Source organism: Pseudopipra pipra, chromosome 4 (genome assembly GCF_036250125.1).
Source record: "Pseudopipra pipra isolate bDixPip1 chromosome 4, bDixPip1.hap1, whole genome shotgun sequence".
NCBI lineage: Eukaryota > Metazoa > Chordata > Aves > Passeriformes > Pipridae > Pseudopipra > Pseudopipra pipra.
This window is the reverse complement of record NC_087552.1, coordinates 23,661,829-23,689,326: the sequence shown is the minus strand read 5'-3', so window position 1 is coordinate 23,689,326 and position 27,498 is coordinate 23,661,829. Positions and strand designations below refer to the sequence as shown.

General features: G+C 37.1%; 1 long non-coding RNA gene across 5 annotated transcripts in view; it reads left to right on the top strand.

Annotated features, from left to right (window-relative positions):
• LOC135412933 (uncharacterized) overlaps positions 1–27,498 on the top strand; it is a 126,647-nt gene that overhangs the window by 43,584 nt on the left and 55,565 nt on the right. For all 5 annotated transcript variants that reach the window (XR_010430037.1, XR_010430034.1, XR_010430036.1 and 2 more), the window contains exons 2-3: positions 6,325–6,407; positions 22,699–22,763. This is a non-coding gene — a long non-coding RNA (uncharacterized LOC135412933). The remainder of the gene's footprint in view (positions 1–6,324; positions 6,408–22,698; positions 22,764–27,498) is intronic.

Below are 27,498 nucleotides of genomic sequence, written 5' to 3'. Positions count from 1 at the left end.
TCTATGCAGTAAATCCCCGGTGTGTTAAATTGCTGGGGAGATGTGCCTGAGCTCTACAGGCAGAGTGATTTTGACACTGTCTTCTCCTGCACTGAATTGGACCTGTGGGGTTTTTCCCCATAGCATAAAACCCACATAAGCCCAAAGCAATATTCCCTTTATGTAAACAGTGAGTTGCAGTATGTTCAAATTATTTTGTGTACAGGCAGTTACAGGACTCTGGATAAAGAGGAAAAAAGCATTGGTTTTTTGATGTATGATTTTTCCTTATTCCTCCAATGGTTCCCCTTTATATTTGAGAAGCAGCAGCAGGTGTTTGTTTTACTTAACACCTCACTGAATTGGTCTGCAGCACGACTTGAGCAAACTGTGTTTCTGCAGTACACCAGTGTGTACTGGTCACACTGGCTGTGACCTTTTTCATGTGTATGTGTGTATGATGTTGAAGGAGACAGCTATAGCTTGTTAGAGATGATCTCCCATTTAAAACTGGCTCACCAGGGCAGCACAGTGGATTTCAAGTGTACTTTGGGATGTTGGCACAAGGCACTCTCCTGCTATGTTGTGCTGCCCTGTTTGAAAGTGCTGCTGTCAGGGCTGTCCTTCCCTCATTCCTGGAGGTACTGGGGGTCTCCAGGGAGCACTCTCTTTGTGAGAATGAGGACTATGACACTGCAGGATGCAACCTGAGCGTTAATGGGTCAGTGAGTGACAGCTGAGCCTTCTCTCTGAGGTACTGAGCTGGCTATCACTGCCAGGAGCACAAGGTCTATACAGTGAAGTGTGCCAATTTAATTTTGTCACATGTGGCCTGGGTTGTACAGATACGGCTGTTTCTAGAACTCTTTGACAATGCTAAAACTGATTCAGGCCACAATGCAACATTTAAGGATGCTAATTAGAAAATAATTGTGCTGGGTTGTACAGACTTTACCATTGTAATATATCTTGAAGGCCCCTATAGAATGGGAAAGAAGGTATTTTAATGCACTTTGCATGCAAAATGAGGCACTAGATTTTGTGATTTGTAACAAAGCACAGTACAGCTGCCATCATCCAGTAAATCAGAAAGCAAAAATAGTTCTTAAGCAGTTAGTATTCTGCTTTATTTGCTAATTAAAATGGGGTTTGGAACTGCTCTTCAAAATGATTGCTCTAATTAATTTGTTGTTCTTTTGCAGTTCTACCTTCTATGCCATTTGAATACAAGGCAATCCCTTGTGCTTCTTGAAAGCATGACGGCCAACAGGGCATCCTTCCCTTCCTCGGAACAGCAGGCTTTATTGCTTGTCATTGTTTAATAAAATGTCTATTCTACCAGGGCTAAAAAGTCGCCCATATACACACTAGCACAAATTTATTTGCAATAAAATGCAAGTATAAACCCACGTTTTTAATTAACAGCAAATATTTGTTTAATTTATGCAGAATTGAAAGAAAAACAGATGATTGCTTTTATAAGGCCAGTGACAGATTTTAGTTTTAATTACTTTTAAAGCTTAATAAAAGATAGTGATTATTTTAATTGCTATTCCTGTCACTGTGATATAATCTTTCATTTTGTGGTTGATGGGTGGTATTTAAGGTAAATACAGTTGCCTTTAAAACATGGCCTGCGTTACTGGCATGACTATGCAGAGTACAAGATATCATGTACGAAAAGGGAACTAAGGGGGAGAAGTACGGAAGCAGATGCACTCATTTGACATTCATCAGAGTGCTCAAAAGTTTGAAAATTGTTCACATCAGTCAGGACATGGATTTAAGGAGGTGCAATTGAAATATTGGTTGTGTTATCTGGTAGAGGTAGCCTTCTATTTCTCAAACTGATTCTGCTATCTGTGCTTATACGTATATTATGTGTATTATACCACAAAGCCTGATTGTGAAGTGTTGTATTCAGTGGCTTGTTCAAAAGAGATACATGTGTATAATATTGTTTGTTCTATTTATTAGAAAATTTGGATCAAATATATAAATAAAGAGTGGGTCTGGAACTGAAGTTCACTGAAGAAAGTGATCACTAGAAAAATCATTAGAAAAATCAGTAGAAAAAGAGATTTGAGATTATTGCAAAAGCTGTGTGATGAAAACTGCAATACTTACAAGCAGTACCATGATCCCACAAGTATCACTGGAGTGACCTCTCAGCTATATTCAGAGAAAAGATGTGAATCTATCATGTCTTATTTTATTTGGCTAGTTGCACTTAGCATGGCTGACAAGAAAGTTTTAAACTTTTCAGATTTTCATTGCCAGCACTTTTGGAACTAACCTCTCTTTTCTTAAGGAGGGCATAAATGACCATGATTACAGCCTGTTATAATTTAACGAATTTAAGATATTAAAGATGAATGGTCCTAAATTTAGTTTTGTGAGGCTTTTTATGCCTTCAAGCTAAAGATATGTCAGTGTAGTGGCTTGTGGGTTATGCTTAGTGCAGTATCTGGATCCAGGGTGTTATGAGCACTATATTAAATATTGGATAACTGTAGCGAAAATCCATTTTTCAGAAAAACATCTCTGTCAACCTAAACCTCCAAGCTATCTCAAGCTTGTCTCTCCATATCTATTTGGTTGGTCATTTAAAAAAAAAGTAAATATGGAAATGACCTCACAGTATCTAGGTACTCTCTGGTAAAGAAATTTCCATCAGAACATTGTTAGTAAATTATAAATCATGGAAAGAAACTGGCACTTATTCACCTTTCTTTTCTTGCCCATCCGTCTTTTCAACAGCATTCCAAGATCAAACAGATGCTTTTAAAATTTCCTTCAATGAACAAACAAAGCGACCCCTACATATCCTACAAGACAAAATCTTCTCTGAGAACAGAGGCAATGCAGAGATTGTCTCCTCTGTGCAAGGTGCCTCTGATCTCCTTGCAGAGGACCTCCTCTCTGCTGGGCATGTGCTGATTCTTCCTGGGATAAGGTCCTCTCTCAGTTTCTGTGTATCGCCCACTCTCATCTTGATTACCTCCACAAGGGCCTTTTTTCAACCCTGCACTAAACTGTTTATCGTTCCTGTTCCATTTTTCCCCCAGTGATTTCTTAAATTAATGACCTACATTTTCATAGCTGGTTGTTTGCATTTTGCAGATGGCTGCAAGTACTTAGCCTTCAGTTTTGTGCTTTACAACATTGTGACTTACTGCTGTAATAGTTATTTCCCATACATCTGGAATATAAGCTTGCATACTCAAGTCTTTGTGATCATATACATTTTCATGTGCAATTCCTTCGCATTTTACTCCCACCACCCAGCAGTTTTGTAGCTAGGCATTTACAAAATACTACTATGACAACAACAAAATCTTTTTCAGTAAAGTCTGTGTTTTAAAGTAGCAAAAGAAAGACTTCTCTCAGTAGCACTAAGAGAAAAGAAATCCACATGTAATTTGCTTCCTAGTTTCACTGTATTATTGTCATTCCTAAGTACCTATTGTATACTCCTGCCTATCAAAATATGCTGATTTTCCCTGGTGTCCTTCAACACCTTATTTTAATGGAGGTGCTTATTTAAATTGAGGTGTTTATTTAAATGGAGGTACTGGAGGTTCTTCCTGACACGAAAAGGAACTAACACAAGTTTGTTCTCCTGCATAAGCAGCATCAGCTGATACTTCTACCTGGTAGAACAAATATGTTTGTGGAAAAAGGCAAGAGTGTCTAGAAGGTAAAACACAAACTCTGAGTAGTCTGAGTAGTGATGAGCAAATGTGTGAGTTGGAGAGGGATGCAGTGGGAGAGGCTGGTGGTATGGAGAGATAGCTGAAACAAGCAGATGGCTTAAAGGAAGCTGAGAAAGGCTGTTAGCACATAAAGCAGAAGACACTTGATGATGAATTGCCATTTTGAGTTGCTAGGTTTTTTTCCTTATTTAGCTAACTACTGTTCCGATAATGACTTATATAATATCTTCTCTGTGAAGACTTTAAGTCTTCTTTAGATTGAAGGTACCTTTTTTATAGAATGAAAGCACAGACATAAAAAATCGTTAAAGTCTAATGAAAGGAGAGGAAAAAAGTGGGATGAGACAAAGGTACCCATGCAACTTCCTTCCTTTTCCCTTAATCAAGTAAAAGTCATTCATTGCCCCATCAATGAGAAATAAAACCTAGGAGCCCACAGAAGGCAGTCCAAATGACTAGGCTGCTCAGCTTATCCCAGTCCAGCTTTTATGTCCTGGACCTGGGCTCTGTATGACCCCCCAACTCCTCCTATCTTGCTGCTTGAGATGTTTCATTACAGTAGTATCCTGTCTATTACTTCTCAATTGGCTTTAGTTTCCTGGCTTTAGTTTCCCTACTCGTGAAATCTGGCTTACAGTGTTGACTGAGCCCAGAGCAGCATATCTGGGAGATAGGAGCTCATTACAATACATCAGGTAAAATACTAATTATCAAGAACACTCAAGGAGGAAACATCTTTTCAAAGCGTGACAGTAACATTGCATTTTCCCACGCAGATGGAGTGCCAGGCAGACCCCTCCATCAGGTTAGTCCTGCACAATCAGCACATCTCAGGATAGATGTTCTTTTCAATTCTTGTCTTCATCAGACAGTATGGGCGATACATGGCAGATGTATTCGTGACACTCACTGCTCGTTTGGACAAAGTGTACTAAGGCAGCTGAAAGCTTTGAAACATGTGCATTCATGTGACTAGGCCTGTGCTGAGTCTTCAGTCTTCAGTTGTCCAGTGTCTCCAAAGAAAGGCAAAGAAACTGGTAAAGAGTCTGGAGCACAAGTCTTATGAGGAGTGGCTGAGGCAGCTGGGGTTGTTTAGCCTGGAGAAAAGGAGTCTTGGGTCGACCTTATTGCTCTCTACAGTTACCTGAAAGAGCAAGGTGGGGCTCAGTCTCTTCTCCCAGAGGACAAACAATAGGACAACAGGAAACAGCTTGAAGTTGCACCAGTGGAGGTGTAGACAGGATATTAGGAGAAAATTCTTCACCGAAAGGGTAACTAAGCATTGGAACAGGCTGATCAGGGAAGTGGTGGAATCACTGTCCCTGGAAGCATTCTAAAAACATGTGGATGTGGTACTTAAAGACATGGTTTAGTGGTAAACTTGCAGTGCTGGGTTAATGGTTGGACTCAGTGTTCTTAGGGTTCTTTTCCAACCTTAATGATTCTGTGATTCTATGAAATACATTCTGGATGAGACACTGAAAGTCTCCTTCATCATTGTTACCTAACAGTGGGGTGGTTCTAGTTTTAATGAGAATAGTAACATACTGATGTGTGTCGAGGCAGAAGTGCATGCAGCCCTTTGGAACCAGAGAGTATATCTTTGGTTTTCTTTTGCTAAATGCATTGCTTTAATGTTATTCTATAACACCTATTCATTACTGCTAATGAATATAGAAATTATGAAGAAGATATAGCTCCAATTTCCTACTGTACCTGTAAAATATTACTGATTTAAATGAGGCCATGCAAACTATAAAATTACAGCATCATGCACTTTCATTGCAATATTATTGGATTGCCTCTCTAAATGGTTCATCATCAATCCCAATAAAGACAAAGCATGGGTCTAACTGTTGTCTTGAATCCAATAGCTTAGTTTTATTGCCTCAGTAGCAGCTGTTTAAGTGCCCCTTCCTCTTCCATTCAGTGATGTGATACGCCTTTTTCATAAAGCAAGTTCATCAAACCTGCCAGGATTCTGCTCCAGCCCACCACAAGGGATCCTCTCAGTTTTAGAACTACACAAATGATTAAGAGGAACATAAATGAGTAATGGAAGTGTGAATGCCCACTGTTTTCCCTTAAATTAATTAAAATTCAACAGAAAAAAAAAAGAGTATTAAAATCATAGAATAACCAGAGTTGGAAGGGACCCAGAAGGATCATCAAGTCCAACTATTGGGAATATTCACCAACAGTTCTCAAGATGTCCGTCCATCCACAGGCCATTACATTCATGAAAGAAAGACATGCCAGAGTCAGAAAAATCCTGAAATATAAGAAGACTTTGAAAGACTCCTAAAAATACTTAAGTACTAATGAACTCTAAGTGAAGAATTTTGTTCTCTATTGTTGTTAACTGCCAGGAAATTCCTGCACCAGACATCATTACTGATAAATCATGAAAATATTGAAGAAAAAAATCAATTAGGCATTTAACATAGTCAAAGCTCAAACTGAAAGACAAAAATATAAATGTAAATATGTGTTATCAGGACCAAGAGTTCTATTCAGTTAATATTTTAACAGGTGAATTTCAACAGGAGGCAGGAACTGATTCTATTTGGTACTCTGGGTACATAAGTTTCATAACTTCTAATTATTGTAATTCTTGTTCTAATTTCAGTGTGTTATTTCAAGGAAGAAGCAGTGCCAATGTCTTAAATGGGGAAAAAACACATATGGAAATTGAAGCTGATCAAAATTAAGGTAAAAAGTCCAAATTATTTTATGGAGTTCTAATACAGTTTTTGAAAGAATGATTATATAACCCACACTCAGGCAAAATTCCTTTTTTCTCTCTTTAAATTATTTTTTTAGTGGAAAATTCACATTTACTTTGATATAAAATCCACTTACCTAAGGTGTCTGGGAATTTGTAAGCATGTATACTGTGAAACATTTCTTTGTAATTTCTGGGCCTCTCTCAGCCCTGAGTTGATGCAGAGTGAAAAATTACTTCCTCTCTCTTTCATATCAGTTGCAGTGGAAAAGGTACTGCTCACTATGAACACATTACAGGCCCTCTGGAAATAAGGGAACTGCAAGGGAGTTACTGTGTATTTCACTGGATGCCTAGGAATTTTCTGGCCACCTCCAACCCTATAGTACAGAATTTCAAGTTTTAAATGTCCTATTGTCCTATTTAAGAGGAATTCTAGAGGTATTTTGGTGCATGTCAGAAATATTTTAAAGAGTAAAAGCCCCATTTAAATGGGAAAGGATAGCATTCGTATATCCCTCTTGACAGAGCAGCTTTAACTGTACACCTTTTAATTGTGTGCAATAATGAAAGATCTTTATAGTTTTATTCCTGTGTATTATTTCCCAGCTGACCTAATTTATGAGAACTTTGGTAATTTATTGTTCAAATGCATATGAAATACCAGTAGTACACTGCCACAGTGATTCCCACAAAATGTATTTCTGCTTTGTTTTCTAAAATTAAAATTATTAATATTCCAAGAGACTAAAATGTAATGTTATAATTTTGTTTTCAGGAGATTTTCGCAAACATTTTATGCCACAGGGAGAATAAATATAAATATCCCCACTACAGTTACTCTACATATTTTATTATAATCTTTTACTGGTTTGCATTTTTCAGTCTGGAGTTTTGCGACCTGGATGACAATGGTTATGCTGATGAAGTTGTTAAGCTAATTAATATATAATGAATTAATAGCTAGGTTTGTCTCTGCCCTTCCATACTAATGTCCTGTAAGAAGGGCTGTTTATAAACCAGCATTCATGATGAAAAAAGTACTTCTGTAAGCACAAGTCATTTCAGGCAGAAAATAAACTAATGCAGCAAGGTTAATGAAAAACAAACCCAACAAGGATTTTGGTGTGAATTTATACATTCATCTTGACAGGTTTTATCATTGTCCTTTACACAAGCATAAAACAGCACCTGTTGAAAATCCACAAAAACAACAGTTTATAGAAAATTCTATTAAACACTTCTCTCTTTGGCTTCATTGAGGGACCAATGAATTTATATGTGCAATTGAGACAAACTCTCATAAGTTATTTTTAAGTCTCCAGTGGTTACCACAGCATTCCACACATCCATCCTATTTAGAAGACTGCTTAAGTGTGTACTTTAAGACAATGATTAGAAAACACAGTATTGCTGGCATGAAAATAATTCACACAATAATTTGCTATATAAGCATGCTGCTGAATTGGGACATTAACTATCTGCTAATATAAATATTTGAGTCTTTTGTAGGCAATTGTCTAAGCACAGAACATTCATTCTGCAATTTAGTAATTTGAAGAAAATATCTATTTACTTGCAATCTTAATGGGGTGGGGATGTTTGCTATTTTTTCATAATGATGGCATGAGTTTTTGACGTGTATCCAATACTAATAAGTTCTCCAAATAATTTTGAAAATTTAGCAAAAATATCAAAATATATTTACTTTATATGTCAGACTTAATAAATTCACAGCTTTTTATTTTCTGGTCTTTCTGGAGTCTTTGGTGACATATTACATTTTTTTCTTTTCCCTTATTTATTGACTTACAAAAGATTTTTTTCAGTGAGAGTTTTCTGAGTCTAAGCCTTTGGATTTCAGAATTCATTTCTTTCTTTTTTTTCTTTTATTTTAAAAGAAATTAGAGTTTTTGTGAATATACTTTCAGAAATTTAACTTCTAGAAAAGAAAACTGTATAGAGTAAAGAGTGAGATTTGAGTTTGTTTCATAAAATCAATATCATATTAATTAATTTTTAAATAAAATATTTGCCTAGATTCTAGTGGAATTAAAGCATACTCACTAAATGGAACTAAAACACTTTCAGGCTTGATTGTAAATGGGGTTTCATTGTGTTCACTTGAATCTTGTTTGATTTTTATTGTACAGTCTACAAAACCTGTAATCTCAGTTCCCTTATTGTACAACACAGAGACAATGTTCTCTATTCCTACAAACCTACTAATTAGTAAAAGCCTTATCTTTTTTAAAAAAATGGATTTAAGATTAAACTATTTTATGGAAAGCTACACAGGCAAATCTATATCGCGGCTATAAATCTGTGCTTAAAAAGAGAGATTTCAAAACCATTGTTGCTATCATTCTTTCTTATCATCTACTAAATATGTTGTTCTGCCCAGGGTTATTTTATTTATGATTTGTTTGGGGGTCTTATTTATAGACATATCCTAGATCACAGCAAAGTTGAATCTTGAAGGGACTGCATGAAAATCATTGAAAACATATCCATATCTATTTTCCACATTTTTGTCCACTCAATAAAGGAATTACATAAAAGCTTTAGGAAGGAGACAGGTGCCTACATTTTGTACAGTGATCAGAATAGTTGAAATCACAAGGACTAAGAAATTCCCTGAGTCAACAGAATATTTTATTAGAATAACATTGTAAATTCTAGCAGTTGTCTTTAATGAGTTCCTAAATAACCTTTAATATCCTCTTTTATGAAATATAGGTTGATTTGATACCCAGATTCATGATGTCATTGGATTAGCAACTACCCATTTCCCTAAATTAGGAACAGTTAGGAAATGAATTATTAACAGAGTGTATGAAGTAGGAAAAGTATTTTTGTGACCCTTTTTGCATTTTTATTTATTTCACAACTAGTAGTAAATTTTCCCATTATGCAATTGTGTCCCCCACACTGTGATTGTTCTTTCTAAACAAAATTTGTAAATATGCCACTGAGTTCTATTACAGTTTTGTATGAGGAGCAGATGTAAGCTATGTTTGACATAGTTTTAAATACTTCTATTGTTTCTAAATGGTACTATTTCATCTTTCTAACAGAGTAACTCTTGTACCATTCCTATTAGTGGAGTCCAATGTCTGCATTCAAAAAACTCCAGAGAAGTTACTAGATATGCAAAAAGCTGAGAGAAAAAGTGGTTTGCAAAACCTTTAAAGCAGCCAAGTCAGTTTGGCACAGTTTTAACAGTATATCTAAATGACTGTAACCCACAAGTGTCAGTTTTCAGTGTGGAAAAGTAAATGTAGGCTCTTTAACCAGCCATTTTGAAAAAAAAATATTCTGCCGCCCATTGGTTTTCAAGTTTGAGAACACGTCCCTCCAGTATTCTTTCACACCCATAATTTTTTGCTTTCCCACTGGGCATCTCTGGTGTCCATTATTTATGCATTTGTTCAGAGCCCTCGAAAGCAGGACAGTGCAGCTACTGTCTTCCATTGTTTTATTTTTAGGTTTGTTCGCATTAACATTTCATTTTAATACGTTATCAGAAGAAAACGGATTAAAATGGCACTTTGGATAACCTTAAGTTGATGACAAATGGGCAAGAATCAGGGCATGTAGTGTAAAGGCTGACATGCTTTACTAGGCTTGTCATGTTGGGCTCAAGCTTGGTGATAGACTACACAAGCTAACTATGCTGCTGTCTCGGTTTTAAGTTCAGAGTGTCTTATTCTTATCAGAAAAGCTATTGTTTCTTATAATTAAAAATAAGATTTTGTAGCCCCAGGGTTTCCCTGGTAAAGTTAGATTTCTTTTCTGCATATTGCAACTTGAAATATAAGAGCTCCCTCATCTCTGCTGTTGAGATGAGTGTTCAGTCTCTTAATTCTAGAGAAGAAGAAAGCAGAATGAGTTCCTCCTCATCAGGATTTCCTTTTTGCTCTTTGTTTTTCATCATTTGTCTTAATCTTAAACATGTCAACCAGACTGAAACTGAATGCTTAGCCCTTCATTTCACTATGATTATGCCATGCTCTCTGAGGTGTAAACTAGCTTATGCACCAAGAAAAACCGGGCAACCCAGCCCATTTGTGAATTCTGCAATCAATGCTGAATGCCAGGCTGTGATGACACATCAATGGCAGAACTTAGATGGTTTCTTTGTACTAAATGGGAATCCTTGGATGAACAGCAGTCAGAACTTTAGCTGTAGTATAGACATAGGCTACCCTCTTTCTGTTTATTTTTACAGGTTTTAAAATAATTTTTCACTCCAGTTGTAATCACAACCTGCAAGAAATTTTCATATGTTATAATAAATCCTTTGAGCTACTGCACAGTTGGAAAAATGAAACCCCTTTAAAAAACATTAGTATGTATAACAGTAACTTTTCTCAGTGCACAAGGGAGCTACAGAAACCTATACAGTGAGCTGCTGTCAGTGAGTAACAGAAAAAGGACCTATATATGTTATTACTAAGACAAAATGTCTGGCTCTGAGTGAAGTTCAAAAGCATGACAAGCAAGCTAATTTCTGATAGGATGTAGCTTGTGCCATCAGGTCATAGTCTGAATGTAGTGCTGCTGGATGCCTAAAGCAGTTTCCCCTCCTTTGGTAGAATTGCTCTCCTTTTGGTTTAGAACACCAAAGCAACCTTGGGTTCAGTTTCTGATCAGAAGCTGGTCCACTGATTGCACAGTCATTAAATTGCCAGTGATGCCTTTCTGGTGGTAATAGAGCCCTTCATAAACTCCCAGCCCTGCACAGCTATGGTCCCTGTGCCAGGGACTGCAATGAGAAAGGGAAAGCTAGAGGGTGTAAATATTTTCATTCTTTATTCATGTTTTCAATTGGTTTTGAATTTGAAAGCTAAAATTGAAAGCATAATATTGAAGTCTTATTTTAAGATAAAAATCTTAGCTTTCAGTATTATAAAATTTAGTCTGTAGAAGGAAGAGCAATGCTAGGCTATGAAAATCTTGGTTATTGTTTCTGTGCTTCCTTTCTTCAGAATTTCCTTTCTTAGGATGAGTTAGGAACTTTCAGTGCATGTCAGCTGAGGTCTCTAAGCAGTCTCAATTCAATCCAGATAGCCTAGTTTTCACTAAGCCCTGAGAAATAACAGCCTTTTAGTGAAGCCAAGAAAGGCAGCTTCTTGGCAGCTTCTTAGTGAAGCCAAGAAATGCTTAGGCCTATACTCCCTTGCTTGGAAGTTCTAATGGTGAAGACTACTAGTGCTCTTTCTGAGCAGTGTGTTGAAGTTAAAACACGCTGATCATGATGGGTTTCCAGGCATTTGTGAGATTAGTGGAAGCCCTTAGGAATGAGTTTTGGAATCAGTGAGGTTTCTAGAAGGTTTCAGCTTTTTATCACCTCTTAAAATGATTTAAAAAAAAAAAAAAGGAATTTTCTACTTAATATTTTAAAGATTGTATTTTACACTCATTCTCAGAACAATCAGGGATGAACGGGTGTAGCAATGCTTACAGCTCATTGACTTTATGTTTGAATACAGAAATATATTGTTCCAAGAGGTAAATACTGGCTTGTGCCAACTGTAGTCAACAGCACCATTTTGCATGTACAGTATTACACTTCAGCAAAGCAAAGTGGTAACAAGGACAGCACAACTACAGTCATTCCTGACATGGGTCTTCATTCAGCTGCTTGTAACTGCCTGGAGACTTAAATCATTCTTGCAAACTTTGAGATATTAACAGGGTGAGGGAGTATTTTTCATCTTCCTTTCCTTCTTCTGATTTGTCTTGAGTGGATTTGTTTGCTGTTTCCCAGTCCTTCCATGGGACGTGCATTCTAGAACAATAGTACTTTTATTCTTTGTTACATTTCAAAAGTTAGATAAGAATCGGGGATTTTTTCTGAGGCAGGATGGTCTTTCACTTGAGGATCTCTGTACAGATGTTTAGTTAAACTAAGCTTTTTAATACAAAGTAGATGAAAGTAAAACATAAAATAAACAATGACATAAAAATGACCAGCCTAAAACACGTTCTAAGAGTCTTACCTTGAAAATAATCTTAAAGTATGGTTATTTATTTCTGTTCAAAACTGGGCAATTCTATAACTGTGTAAAGTACAGGTATTTTCAGTTACATTGTGGACCTGACTTGATTTCATTTTGTATTTGAAGCTTACTTTGGAGTAAATTGAGCACATGGAAACTTGAAAAAAAAATAATTCTGGCATTCAATAATAATAGCCAGAACCCTGCTTCTCTACATTTGGTATTTCATCTTCCATACCTAATCAACTTGTTTATCACTGGTCAGTTACCAATTCCACCTTTTATTTCACTAGCAATACTTACTATTTTTTGAATGATTGTACTAAAGATATATTTTGCAAAAGTATTGCTCTTAGAGAAATGTTCTATATCTATTTACCTGAATTTGTGACATTGACTTTGAAAAAGAACTGATGTGAATGAAGGGAAATATTTTCTTATCATGACTGTCACTGTTATTCTGTTGTGGTATCTCAGCCTTATGAATTTAAATCAGTGAGAGAACAAAACAACAGTAAAATCTTCCTTCCAGCTTTAATTTTGCTTTATACATTGACTGTGTGCCAGTTAAATCACCTTTCATTTATTTAAATGCTTTGCAGGTTTTCTCAGCCATAGATTCTATTTTATTTTCATACCAGGAGTTACAAGAGTCACATCTCTAACGTTTGACCTCTGCTAGCTGCAATAATATATACCACAGACTCATCAAAACTGCCTGTATTACTAAAATTCCGTCATTTAGCTTGTGTGAAGAAGGTTATTCCTCCCTCTTTAACATTTTAGAGGTAGTTTTGTGTTTGCCTGACTATATCTCAACAACTAAGGGAAGTTTGTGGTTGTAGTTATTAGAGAAAATGAGAAATACCCTGCTTCTTCATTGATATAGTGCATTTGTATTTATATATCACTATGCAAAACTTGCGGTTATTTTCCATATACTCTAACAGTAAACACATTTTAAGGGGCAGAAGAAGAGCAAAGTCTTAGGCAGTGAGCAAAGTAAACATCAGGTGAAAGACAAAAGCCTGGAAGAATTGATTATGCCACTTGGCTGCTCTCCTGAGGAAGATAAAAGAGGCCAGGACATGCTCTGCTACTTCCCACATGTAGAAGTCAAGCTTGGAAACAATACTCTGACATCTCTGCCATGCAGATAACTCCAGCAGGCAAGTCTGCTGATTTAACTATTCACATTTTGTATTTTTTGTGCCCGCTGATTGACAGCTACAGAACATATTCTACCAGCTTGATCTTTGTGTACTGGCTTCAATGCAAAATAAAGAATTAGGATAGAAAAGGGATGAAATTGAAAAGATAAAGAGATTAAATAAAAGATTAAGATTCCTGAAGGCTGCATATTCTGCCAAGATAATGCAAGAAGAACTTGAGTCAAAGTGTTGAGTGGTGCACACAGCCAAGGACAGTGGAGACTCTACAAACCTCTACTGTTCAAAGCCTGCTGGGAAATGTAACTCCAAAGGAATAGCACTTTACTGATCCTCAGCATTTGAGTAGCTGGGTTACAAATGTGGTGTAACCTACTGTGCTGTAATACCTCCAAGCCACATACCAAAGGATAGCATGCTATTTACGGTCTGTTCCCTATAAATATAATGTCAGTTAAAACTCACATCACCGGGTTTTGTGCTGGATCAAACTGCAGGTACCATGTCATGTTTTGCCATAGTCGTTGTCTGGGTAACAAAGAACCTGAACTCTACGAGATATGAGTTCACCCTGTAATAAGCGTAAAGCAAAGAGCTTCACTGTACGTTACTGGTCCATAATGATCCCAGTAAAAAAGTAACTCTGAAAGTTACCATTTAAAATGCTAGTTATTAGAGCTAACACTGTAAGAAGAGAATAGCATAGCAATTTTAATATCCTTCTATGTGCTGGGAACTCCAGTTGATATTGCATCAAAATGACCTCTGATCCACGCCCCAGGACGACCCTGTCCATGGAAGAGGTTCTCTCATTTTGGTCATTCAGGCTATTGTAGAATTTTCCTACAAGAAAACAACTCTATTCGTCATTTGTACTGTCGAACAGAAATGAGGTTCACTTGAGAACTTATTGCTGCAGTTGTTGATAAAGGAAAAGTCACACATATGGTGTCATCAGTGCTGTCAAGGAGGCACTGCCTGCAGGCTTCTCTATCACAAGGAACTGGCAGAGTTTACCCTGCAGCTGAGGGGTTTATGCAGCACAACACAGCCTGAAGGCCACACTGGGTGTGCAGCACAGCACAGTCCTGCACCTGCTCAGGTAAGTGCTGGATGTACACCGACTGTGAGATGTACAGTGATTGCTGGGTCAGAACTGCTGCAGGAGCTGGTTTGCTTTTGTTTTACTCTGAACTGTTACTCTTCTGCAGTTCAGAAAGTAGTGATTCCTGAGATGAATATGAAACACCAAGTTGCACTGAGCAAAAATAACATTGGAAGGGCTGTATATTCCAGGGAAACGAAACAAAATAAAAGGGTGAAGGCATTATGGATTAGAAGTCTGCCTCAAATTGTGTCACTTCTGCCTTCTCCCTGCCTTCACTGGGAGCCAGGATGTCCAATGGCAGCATCGGGATCTGGGTATGAAGAATCTGGCTGTGACAGCTTCAAAACTAAAAGCCAGTAACAAAATGGAAGAGTTTCAAGATAAACCTCCAGGCCTTGATATCTCATTTTCTCAGAGTATGATGATCTATCTGTTGCTCTTAGCCTGGCCTTTTCCTTTTCCAGATAAGTGAGATACAAGCATCCAGACTTCCTACAGGTGATAGTGTGATCATTTGTAGGCTCTGAAAGGCAGGTCTGAGAAGTAACCTTTACAGAGATCATTCTGCCTGTGTCCCATGGCTGCACTGTTCCTCATGACTTCTGTCACCGTGGTCTTCCTTACGCTTGGTGAGCTCTCCAGATCCTTCTGGGTGGAGCAGAAGTCTGTGGACTATTCAGCTGAAGAAAACTTAGTTCTCAGAGAATAAGTTGAAGGCTAAACTATTCCAAAGTCATCGAATTCTTTACTCTGCCACCTGAGTAGAGGAAAATAACAATATCATATTATTTCAATGTATTTCATGTCACCAGTTTTCTAAAAGAAAGGAGGATTTTAAAGTTTTGCCGTTGTCTCTACTGAATACTCTTGAGAACTACACCTTACTTCTGTAAACATAGCATGTCACATCTGCAAAACAGTCAGGCATATGCAGCAAAACATAAGTGTGCACAAACTCCATTTCTTGCATTCGAAATGGAGAAACAAAAAGGCTTATAAAATGTAAGTTATGATCTGTGCACAGGTAAGGAAATTGCAAAATACAGTGAGTTCAAAACAAACTCATGAAAAATTGCACTGAGGGGGAAAGATTGTATCAGCTAAGCCACCTATTAAAGATGTAAGTGAATGTAAAAGATGAAAAGTATGAAACGGCTATTAGATAGAATAATTGTTGGGAGCTAAATGATAGGAAAGAAACAGGAAATGAAGAGGAGACTCAAAAAATAATAGAGAAGGGGGAGGAAGTCTAAAATAGCTGCAATTGTGAGATTAGGAGAGAGAAGTATGTTAGCAATAAAAATAATCTATTTTAATCCATTTACATAGTGTGAATTCGAATCTGCAGTCCTGAACTCAACATGGTGTCAACAGAATTAGCCTTACTGTTGCCTTGTAGATACTTATAATGTGAAATCTAACCACCAACTGACATAAGAAACAGCACACTGCCTATCTGGGAACTGTGACCACGGGCACAGGAACATACTTCTCTGCTTAAGAGAAGTATCACTAGTCTTTGATATGTGTTCCTACAGGGAAAGTTTAACACTAAACTTTTCCTCCGAAAACTCACTCCATGTTAGGAACATATTAAAGATAAAGGATGCTGTAGGAAGGTGATTGGTGACCTTGCATTGAATTTAATCTATTAGAGCAGAATTATTTTAGGTGGCATTCATCTTACTGAGAGAATTATTTCTTGGCACTCATTACTGTAGCAAAGGAACACATAATGAACATTAATAGAATGTTTTCATCATCATAAGCCTTATGTGAGCTGAGTAAGAGTTAGCCCCCTTTTGCAGGTGGTGAACTAAGCCCAATCCTTCAACAAGATGAACGTGTGCTACATAGTGTTGTGTGCCCTCAACTCCCATTGGAATTGCAGAGCAATGAATGCCTTAGAAAAAGCTTTCAGACATCTAAGCACTTTGTTTAAGTGATTTGCTAGAAGTTCTACACACATGGCATTCCTTATTCTCAGTTACATTAAAACCATGTTACATTAACTGGGCAGGAAGCCAGGGTACACAGTCTGAACCCTACAATACCAACCCTACAATACTAACCTAACTTAACCATAGGATCATTTTTTCCCCTCTGTAACAGGCTCACAAACAAAACCACCAGGATTTTTGGCAAAAATGGCACAAATGAGAGTCTGTCAATGAGGGCAAGTGGATAAAAGCAGGAAAGTGATGAGTGGTTTGTGCCCCTGTGTGTGTGTGTAAGAAAGCAGGAGGAGAAAGGAGTGATTGAGAGGATGTGGAGAAGGTCAGGGGTAGCAGAAAGTGAGGAGAGACAATATAGTAGTAGTAGTATTTGCAAAGGAGGTCATTATGGGAGTGACAACAAACACAACAAATGGTAAGACATGAGTATGTTGCACATGTTTTAAATGAAAAAAATTCTTAATACTTGGGACGTTATTTGTATCCAGACACGGGTAAATCTCTGGGAAAAGAAGTCATATGTACCTTAGAACACCACAATAGCTATAAATACAATGTGATTTTTACCACATTTTGGGGTTTATGTTAATTGTCATTTATAACTCATGTATTTTCTCCTTATCATGTTACAGTGTTTATCTTGATTACATAATTGTGAAATGTTAAGATACACTTCATTATATAGATCCACCGCTACAGTAACCATTGTGTTTTGGGGTTTGCTTTTTATTTTATCTATTGTTATCATTCACAGAATTTCCCTTCAGGTTCTCCTAAGTCCTAGACAAGCTTCTAGAGAAATTCTTGAGAGAATACTGGTCAAAAAGATTTCAAAGACTTGGGAATTAACAGTGTAAAATCAAAGGGCATTAGACAGAGGCTTTGATCTTGCAGGTTTGTGTCCTACCACCTTTCCCCAGTCTTTTTGAAACCCCCTACTTTTTTGCTGAAGCCAACTACTGCCCAAAATGCAAAGATAATTTGTCTAAGAGGGAACACATGTTTATCCTGCTTTGTCATTTACACCATTGTCATTTACACATTCATATATACTAGATGGTGATTCAGAGAATTCCTTCCACCCCCCAGGTCCTATGCCTTCAATGGTGGATATACCTCTGTAGCAAGGGAAGATGGACTGTATAGACAAAGGCCTATTGACAAAATAAAGACAAATTTTCCTCAGAAAGATAATATGTTTTGCCAGAACATCTCATACTGCTACTCTCAGGCCTAAGAGTCCTTGGTCAAGTATGTGAAGTTCTTCTGAATTTTGAAAGTTTACTACAATATTGTTAAAATTACTACAATATTGCACTCCTCTGAGTCTATCACAGGAGAAGTGATAACAAACCAACTAATAGTGGGGGAGAAAAAACATGATCTTGTAGACATCATTTACTGGGCTGAATAGCCGACCTGTCATCCAGTCTATTAACACTGCAGTCACTCACCATAACTTTTAACCTACATTGGCCACTGGCTACATAATTTCAATGAGAGAATATAGTTTGTCAAAATACCAGCTTTTCCTGTTACAAATACCACTTGGATATTTTGCATGTCACTTCTGGAGGGAGTGGTCACTTTCTGAAAGTGTGTTGCAAACACCTCTCCAAAGTGACATGTCTTGTGTAATAGCTACAACCTCTCTCTTATTTTTGTACAGCAGAAAAGCAGTAAAACATATTTTAAATAATCCCACTTTATGTTTAAGCTCAGTGCTGCAGAAGGCTGTCATGATAATTTTGATTTCAAAGGCTGAAAGAAAGCAAAAATGACCTTTATTCCTGATATAATGTGAGTGGGTTATTTCTGTGATTGCTGTATAGAGAACTTTGATGTTTTCAAATAGAACCGTAGTATATTATTCACTGTTACTCTTGAGAAACCACACACACAGCATAAATGTAACTTGAGTTTAGAAAAAAATGTGTGCACACACACAAACACACACACAAAGATCAACTCGGGTACTGGAGAGAATATTGATGTGCAGTAAATTGGAAGAATTTGATCTCTACATCCTCCCCTGTGTGCTTGGTTTTATTCCTTATGTCCTTTGAGCTGTCTGTTATTTTAACATAGTGCCAGGTATCAGAATACTATACAAATAATACAGTGCCTCAGCTGAAGGAGACCACAAGAGCACACAAGTAATAGATATAAATTTAGACACACTCAAGACTAAGTGTTGCAAGAACAGTAAGGCTTCTGGCAAATTAGTTTGACCCTCACAAAATATATTTTTACTGGAAAATAGGAGTGGGATGCTTTTTAAGGACTGCATTAGCCAATACTGCAGTGCAACGATGTGAAGACAAAGCTGTGAAGGAAGTTGTATGTGATCAGCTGTAGGAATTCAAGTGAGATGGGCAAAGCAATCATACCATGCATATGAAAGTCTATGAGCACATTACTGAATACCAGAAGGCAGGGAGCAAAAAAGGCAGAGCAGCAATTCATTTTCTCTAGGAAATTATATCCATTACTTTTAAAATCTACACAATAGCTCAGGTGCAAAAGTGAGGAATGAAACAGTGTGATTAGGGCCACCTGCAGCCTACAGACCTGCTTACACCTGTATGGGAAATTTTCAGCAATGACATTTATTTGTCATTAAGAGCATGTTGTACTGCTGATGTCGTTAGATTATTGAGCACTTCCCAGCTGGAATTGGTTGAATGTGAAGAAATCCTTAGAAAACTTAATGAAATCCATAGTTCTCATACATTTCAATTGGGATTGTTTATTAACTGGTGTTATTGGCATAAGGTCAAATATTCAACCTGCTCCTGTTATCGTTTTAGTCTGTAAGAGCCTAGGGATATTAGTAGTAATTACTTAATTGGAATTTCCCTTCAAGTACATTTAACAAAACACCAAATATGAGAAACTAACTACTTGTAAGAAATTTGTGGTATGCCATCCTTGTATTTGGCTGTGTATGTTTTGCTAATAATTATTTCTTTTGTTATCACTGTGTCGCAATTCCAAGAACCAGAATTTTAATGTTAGAACATTCTGTAGTCTTCCCTCACTCATTCAGAGTCATGAGAAACCTCCAAAATCCTCAAAATGTAAAACAAGAACAAGAAAAAATTATTTAATACAGTCTGTACATAATATTCCCAGCAGCTCACATACAAAACAGGTTGATTCTCTTGTCATTCTATCAAAATTGGATTGTCTGCTTACCATGTGAAACAAGAAACAGGGAGGATGTTACAAATAAAAAGGAGATATATAGACAAAAAATACTGGAAGGAAGATAAAGTGTATTTCTCATCTTCTCCATGTCATAATCTCTGACGTGTTGCCTAATTGCATTACAAATTGGTCTTGAAATATGTAATTTCCAATGTTTTTTGCTCAGTGATCAGAGAGAAGTAACTTTTTCCGCTAAAATCAGATGACTCTTTCAGTGGCTGAATTAACATTTCTGAATACAAAATACTGCATGCTACTTGGTCCAGTGAAGTATATTTGACTTAATATTATTCAACAGAGTAATTATGGAGAAGATACACAACCAAACAAAGTAAATTAATGGCAAATCTTAAAACTAGGGAGAAACATTTTACTTGCATATCTAATCCTGTAGTGGGTTTGGCTTTCAATGGAAACAGAAACATATCCTCTAGCTGATCAGCTTTGCAGGAAAACAACCCAACTTCAGAACGGGAGTCCAAAACAAAAGGACTTGAAAGCTTTGCTATTGTTACTGATGGGCTTCAAAAGTTCAGTTAGTTAAACGATTGAAGAAAATGACAGCATCTGCTGAGAAGGTTTGAAGAGTTTAAATAAGCACCTTGTGAAAAGCTGCCTTACTGTACAATACTTTTCCTAACCATTTTGTAAGGAAAATATCTCCAAACCTAGCTTTATTATCAAGCCCTGAGGTGAAAGAAGCCCTAGAAAGTCAAATATTTCTTTCTGTAGCAAGGATGACACCCTTAGCCCTGTTGAAGCAGGCTCTGTACTTGTACAAATTCTTTACTTCTTGAAAAATGTATTACAATGTATTTTTAAAATATGGTGTTTGGAACAGAAATAATGTGTGGATTCACCCTTTTGTCTCTCTCCATTGCTGCTTTTTGTACTAATCCAAAGGAGGAGTGTAAGTCATGTTTAGTCAGAAACCCTGGCTACAGATACAATTGCTGAAGTCTAGGTCTTTGTAGTTCACAACTGGTTTCTGCGGAGATTGATCACTAGAATGTTTCATTTTGTTATGTGCACTAGATTACCTGAAGACTGGTCTTTTACTATTGTATAAGAATTATCAGGACTTAGAATAATACTCTTGAAATAAGAAGAGCCAAATTATTACCATTCCAGGCCTGTTTAGTTGGACATCTTTGCTATTCCACTAGCGCTCACTGCTCCCAGCCTGACTTGGCTTCTTGCATTTGTTATTCTCTTTTCCCTTCTATGAAGTGCTTCAGTCCTTTTGTTTACTAATGCACTAACAGAACAGCTATTCCACTGCAGTTTTCTTTTCTTATTATTTTTAATGGTTTCTTTCATGTATCTTCGTAATGGTGTGGACACACAAACAGTCAAATCAGTAGGACTAAGGTAGTGGCAATGGCAAGAGCAAGAATAAGAAGCACAGAGCATTGCAGGGGCAGGGTTTTCTTAAACTGGTTCCCAACTGGCCTTCTCTGGTTCTCAGTTCTCATTTTCTGTTCAGAGAAGCAGGTGTAATTTATTGTAAAATATGACTGTTCCTCACCCAAACTCAGTTATGAGGAGGAACGAACAACAGAGTGATGGCTTGGGGATTCAGGCTCCTGAGGTTACAAATCTCTGCAAACTAATTAAAGACTGGTATTAAGTAATCATCACTCATCCCTGAGACCTGTATCTAAGCTAAAGAATACTCTTCAATATTTAGTTATTAGCCCATAAGTCTAACACGCATCAGAACTGCAGAATCAATGTGGGCAAATGGCAAGGAAGGTAGGGATACAGCTGAACTGCCAAAAACTTCCACTTTTCCTACCTGATGGCTGCTAGATTCTAGGAATGAAGTGATTTTACTGTTCAGCTATGTGCTTGCAAATAATTTTGTCTAATAATGTACTTACAAAATTACTGAGTAAAAAGTGTCTTGAAAAGCCATCAGCTTGACTGTAACCTACCTCTGAGTAATGCTGTGGAAAAAAAAATAAAAGAAGATGGGAGAGAAAAGCTCTGTTTTCACTCTCTTTGTTCTGCATTTGTACGAGGATGAAGTAGGCTGCACTGCAGAACAGTAGTTTGTCACAGGAGATATCTCAACTGATAAAAAGAAATAACCTTGTCACCTTCTGTATCCTTTGCTGAAGTTAACATATCATTATGCTTCTGGTATTTTATGGTGAGACTCTGAGTCAAACTAACATTTCTTTTGTCTTTTTAGTGTTCGTCCTCATTGTCAGAACCTTGACCTCTAGGCATAATGTGGATTAAGCATCTGCTCTCTCTGGATTTTAGATATTTGCACCTTTACTAGGGACTTCAAAACAGGAGTGTAACCATGTTCTTGCTAACCCTGGTGTAAAATAGGGATCATTACAATATAGTCAGTGGAATTACTCTGGCAGAAAATGGGGGTAAATGGGGCTCTGGATTGTCCACAGATTTTCAGAAAAGAAATTGGAATTGCAACAATTGGAAAAGATGTTGCAATGTGTCCTCCAATTACTATTAACAAAAGTGCTCTTCCCCACATAGCCATTTTTCTCAAAATGCCAGTTTCTTTTGAGCTCTGCTTCCCATTAAGACTTCTCCTGAATGAGGGCAAATGAGAGTGATGTTCACTTTCATCAGCTGAGCAGTATGAGAGGACTGGCCTTGCTATTACTATGCACTCACAAGCAGCTCAGAAGCAATTGAAACACACTTGGTTGTCTAATTTGAAACTCTGAAAAAATAAAGAAAAGGTTTTTTAAGGCTCAGCTCAGTAAGAGAATAGCCTGTGCAGCAGCATTTAAAACTTTCAAGTGCTTTTCAGAACAAAATTCTTGATAAGAATTTTTCTCTCTCTTTTCTAGCATCCAAGATCTACTGTATTTCTCCTTTGAGAATTCATAACAGCAACAGATACTTTAGATGTAAGGTAAGAGCTGTGAGAAAAGGGTTTGCCTTTGTTGTTATTAATAAACACGACCGATTTGTACGGCAAAAAGTAGACCTGGTCTTGGTAGGTGGGTGAAGTGTAACGTTCAGATAAACTGCACTGTAAAACAAACTGTGAGCTTTGAACAGTGATCCCAGTCTGGCCAACAAATTAAATAATAAATTTCTGCACTGAGGTCTCTTGGTAAATTAATGAGTGAAATCTGTTGGCTCTTGTCCTTCCTGAGTCTGGGAGAAGTCTTGCTTATGGTCAACGAGCACAGATCTGACTTGGGCACTCAGAGCTAACCCAGTGGCCAGGGTCCTGGCAGTCTGTTTAAACAAAAACAATTTTCATCTCTGTAATGTCAAATTTATATCTATTTACACTCCCTTATATATGCTTAGATTAAGAGTGACAGAATCTAATTTAGGAAATGTTATTAATCAGTGCTGAATCAAACTCTGTATCTGTTTTCTAAGGGAAATTAAATAAAGAGATGTCTTGTTCATATTTATGAGGGATTTTCCTCTACCTCAGAAACCTAGCTTCTGGTTTATTGTTCCTAAACAGCTTCTCAAAGGAATGTGGGCCAATAAGCTGGAATACATTGACACATGTATTTTTTGTGTCAATACATAAGCAGCTGCCAGCTGAGGAGTACCCAGCCCCAGAGCTCTTGGACTGGAGTGTTTGCTTGCTCTGTACCTCACCGAGCAAAACCATGTCCAAGGGGAGAGAATATGCACGTAATGGAAAACCTTAACAGTTTATTGCAAAGTCTGTACTTTATCAAATTTAATGCATTTATTGGTACAGTTATTCTTGTGCTTTTTCTGCTTATAGGCCAGTTATTGCCCATCTGGTCTTATCAGAATTCATGAACAGTAGAGTTTGGAAAAAATTATGATGGCCAAATACATTTTTAGTGCTAACACGAAGATGTGGTTCTAAAACAAAACAGTTACAAAAATTTATAGGAAATTTTCTATAGAGAACAGTTGAGTCAAAAGGATTGAGACTGAGGCAATCTGATTTCTAAGTGGCTTTCATTTACTTTAGCAATCATGCTGAACTTACTGTTATGGCTAAAGTAAATAAAAATTGTTTGTGTGAGAAAATATTTACTATTTTGCATCCTTGTAGTTTAAATCCTTGTTGGTAAAAATCTGATGGAAATCTGCAGTAACCTTCAGTGTCTACAGAGAGTAAAGATTCTTCATCAGGAAATCTCAAAATACTACACAAACCCCAAAAGTAGTGGCTTTGTTTTTACGGGAGAAAATGATAGAGAGTTTGTTCAGGCCATACAGTTGCAGATGGGTAGAAGTGAAATCATCTGAAGCTCTATCCATTTGGGTTTTTACTCTCTTAAAAAGTTCAGTATAGGTATTTTATATATATAGGATATAATTGTGTGTGTGCTTTTTGGGTTTCCATCAAGTTTAGTCAGTATGAGTAGAGTCTCATATGTCTCCATATGAATACAAAGATGATGATCTGAGTTTCATGAAAAAAGAAAACCAGCTAAAATCCATCCTGACCTGTTTGGTAACTCATACCTTCACTGGCACCATATGAACTTGATCAGTGTTTTCCCCTTCACTTTGTCTCTTCTTATTACCTTAAATTTGAAAGAAATTCCAGTATTTTGATTATAGCTACTGTAGGAATTCAGTTAAAGGAATTCCAATTACAGTGAGCTACAGGAAAACATTTTACAGAATCTTACCCTAAAGTTGTGTATGTCAGAGCCTGAGCATTTAATGAGATTTCATACACGTTCAGTCAATGTTGCAGTTTGTCTGCATCAGTGAGGGGATCTAGTGTTGTGGGGGCTGCAGGGAGGTGTGTGCACACTCAGGGTGCTCCACAGAGCCTCTGAGCCCTTGTCCTTGAGAGGTGTTATATGGATGTAGAACTCTTTTCAAATTAATAGAATCCAAATTACTGGGCATAAGATGATGAAATTAAAACTTCAAAGCTGCTTGACATGAATTCTCTTTTAAAATAGATGTAATCAGTGGGAGGAGAGTTTTTCAGGTGTTGATTTTTTAACTCCAAAGTTAGCACAAATAATTATATTGCTTGGCATTTCTGTCTGTTGGAAGAATGATACTAATAAACCTACCTGACATCTTCAAATTATCACATTACTAAGTCATTGTCTTTAAAGTATTTATAAATATTATTTTTTGGTGTAATCATGTCTAGTGGTTAACACGTAGGCTTGAAACAGAACCTTCCATCAGGGAAATTAGCATTTTAGTCTTACATGTTTAACATTTCTCATCTTACCATTTTAAAGAGAAGAGTTTACCAAACCAGTTTTAAGAAACCAATGTTCACTGTCTGAAGGAATGTGATCTAGTTCTGTTTACTACCATTCAAAGTGTAGAAATGCAGAGATACCCTGGATAAGATGGACACAGACAACATTGCTGGAGTGGTTTTGCAGGATTGCTTAAGTAGATTTACCTATTCTTGGAGGCCTCCTTAACCTTGCTTCATGGCTCCTTAATGAGACTACTGGTAAAAATTTCGATATGAGCCTTTCAAGTATGACAAGACTGACTGCAAACAGCTCAGTAGCACTCAGAGCACATCTTTGATTCTCTGGTTTACCTACTTGACTCTATTCAGTCTGTCTCTTCACAACAGCCTGCCTAAATAACCTTGAGAAATGTAATTATACACTCACTATTGATTAGTAAGGATCCATATTTAATTATGCGTAACATGTTCCACTTTTAAACTTTTAGTTCTTTGTGCATCAACACTTCATGTCAGATTGCAGTTTACTTTCAGCCATTACAGTAATGATCTTCATAGGAAAATGAGGCTTCCTCCTTCCTTAAATTGGTTAAGGAACAGACTTTTTTCCAGCTCCTCTATCTGCATACAAGCCAACATCCTCCCTTTGGTGCAGAAGTGTGACCAGTCATTCCTCACTGAAGGGTTTTATTCATAATTTTTGCTAGGAAAATAGTTTTGCTGAGGCAGTGCTTTGAGGTCTTTGCATTGAATCTGTACTGCAGTCTCAAGGGACCATGTCAGTTAAATTTGGACCTATTGCTGTAGCAGTTTCTTTATTTTTAGTTCACAAAAAGTGTTAAATAATAGTAGTATAAGATCACGTACTTGAGCAAACCTAAAGTCTTCTCTAACTTGTTTCTATTTACAGTAAAAAAAATAAACTTTTGCAGTAGAACAGGAACATATAATTAAAAATTTCAGCATACTAAAAGATATCTGACTTTGCAGGCAGTCTCCTTAGAAGTAATATGTGATGATTTGCTTCCTGTTAAATAAGGAATTGTGCACAAAATAAAACTTACTTTACAATATTTTTCTCAAGCAGAAGCCTAATTGAATCTTCCTTCAAGAAGAAATCTAATCTATGATCCCTAGAGATGCAGATTGAAATTCTTTTTTCTGAATCTGCATCCCCCCATGGGTGGGGTTTGGGATTTTTTGTTAGTTCAGTGAAGAATAAAAACCAGAGGACTTTAGTCTCTATATCTGGTTCACATATTCTCTGAATTGGAAAAAAGGTCATGACAGCAACTCACATCATTGTAGTACTCCCAAAATCCAGACCTACCTGACTGCAGTTCAGCACTAGACCTTTTTCGATCCAAAACATGGGCTGATTGTTACTGATAATTCAGGGTCAAATTTAGAAGCATCAAGCTCAGTGCTAAGGGAATTAACTTGCAATGAAAGAAAATTAAAAAATCTCTCCCCTGTGATCACCTTTGTCTTCTTCCTGAAATAACTTCTACAGACTTTATATAGTGTGATATTATTTGAAGGAGCATCCTTGCTTGCATACATGAATCCAGCCTGCCTTAATATGACAACCTCATAGGAATCAGGGCTCTTCGCTGTAAAGAAGCTGTGCAGCCATTCCATGTTCCTTGTTGTCTCTTGGGAGATTTGTTTGCTACCAAGGCAGTGCATGGGCGAGTAAAAGAAGAATGAATGTGTCCTCAGAAGACACCATTACAAAATACTCCCCTATGCAGAAATTGTGACATGAAAATGTACCGATGAGTTCATTGCCTAGTGGGGCTATTTCTGGCATGTTTACCCTCACCTCTTCCTCAGAGCTGTGCCTACTGTAAGCAACTAGTTCTGAAAGTTTGCTTAAGATAGCAGTGCAGTGTTAAGCAGTGGAAGCATTTTCCTTTGAATATGGCTATCCTCCAAAAGAAAGCAGGTATGAGTGGCTCGTTTGTACAATAAAGCCAGTTGTTAATATGTTCTGGGAGCTGTTTCAATCCAGGATAAGTGGGGGAACATTATCACTAGAAAGTGCTTTTAATAGCAAACGATTTGTATGAAGCAACAAAAAGAAAGAGATTACAAGAGAAATGTAAAGATCAGGTTCAAAAGCGTATCAGAATAATTTATAGGGCTATAGCAGAGATTAACATACAGTAGTTTCACGGGGCCCTGTTTGTGCTGAGACCATCTCTGGTAAACTGTAAAAATGCCTAAAAATCTACTACAAGGCATGATTCTGCCATGACTGAACTGAGAATGAGATACTCATCCTCTAGATGATAAAGGAGGTACAATAATAAGTCATCATAAATGAGAACTGACTATGGGTTTCCTTTACATTGAACAAGAAGAGAATGAGAAAAACAGTAGCAATTCAAAGGCTTGTCCATTCTCTGAGCAAGAACTAGGTCTCCAGATCTTCCAGTCTGTCTTGGTCAACAGAAAA